At 35.1% G+C, this 1,218-nt stretch overlaps 1 pseudogene; it reads right to left on the bottom strand.

Annotated features, from left to right (window-relative positions):
• Positions 1-764: 764 nt before the first annotated feature.
• On the bottom strand, positions 765-977 carry LOC145260049 (U2 spliceosomal RNA; annotated as a pseudogene).
• Between the last annotated feature and the right edge of the window lie 241 nt (positions 978-1,218).

Here is a 1,218-nt window from a genome sequence, read left to right as displayed (position 1 = left end):
CCATTTCCGGCACTGACATCTTATCTCCCATCCTACTGTTAAAAATATACATTAAATAAGTCATGTTTAAAACGTAAATGAGTGCAGCCATTTACCCCTACCCACTGGTAAAAATATACTTTAAATAAAGCATGTTCAATGCGTAAACGGCTTCAGTCATTTACGGGATTGATTTCATATCCCCCCACATACTGGTAAAGACATACATGAAATAAAGTAATGTTTAAATCGTAAACAGTTTAAGTCATTTCAGAGACTGGCTTCATATCCTCGACCTCACTGTTTAAAATAAACTTGAAATAAAGTAATGTTTAAATGATAAACTGTTTCAACAGCTTTTCGAAATTAATACATAAAAACATTTACACGGTTAGGGATTAGACAACCATTGCTTCAACGTGAATATCTGAGTGTAGTATCAGGTTCAGCATTCCAGTGACTAAAATCCCCCCTTTTTTGGTCTTGGTTAATGGAGGAGGAATCCATCATTACTAATATAATTTTTATTTTTGTTACTGACAACAGTTTCCCTTTTGGGGAACTGGTTTCCCCCCAAAGTATTAACCGACCTCATCTCCAACTCTGCCCTTTTGGGGAGGCAAGTAAACAAAAAAATAATAATCAGAATGGACATTTTGCGGGGCATCTTATAATTAATGAGAAAAGACATTTCCAGTGCATTTTATAATTAATCAGAAGGGGCATTTCCAGGGCATCTTGCGATTAAATCAGAAATTACTTTTCACATATACTTTTGTAATATTAAAACTTTGTTACATTAAATATAGTACCTATTTACACTGCCTCCCCACGGGACAGATTTAGACACCAGCGTCGTTTTTTTAACGTGGAGAAAAGGAACAAAAATTGTTTTAGTCGTAAAGGATTTCTCCTCCACTGAGAGAGAAGAAATTGAAATGTAGCATCTGAAGAACAGATACTACACTTTGATCTTGGCCAGAAGGCCAAGAAGAACAAATCATTTTATTAGCTCTGCCTTAACAGCGACACTAATTTTATCGTATTAATAATAATAATAGAACTTACGGCTGATGGCCAATGCATAACTGAAATCAAAATACAAAGAGGAACCTTCCAAGGTGATTCCTTATCACTATTACTGTTTATTATAGCCATACTGCCCCTGAACAATATCCCAATAAAATGGCAAGCCGTTCACTAACACAGAAGAAAGAATGAATCGCTTAATGTATTTAG

This window comes from Euprymna scolopes, chromosome 35 (assembly GCF_053919585.1).
Source record: "Euprymna scolopes isolate OS-2025 chromosome 35, ASM5391958v1, whole genome shotgun sequence".
NCBI lineage: Eukaryota > Metazoa > Mollusca > Cephalopoda > Sepiida > Sepiolidae > Euprymna > Euprymna scolopes.
The sequence above is the reverse complement of the archived record's forward strand: the minus strand, read 5'-3'. Positions and strand labels throughout refer to the sequence as shown.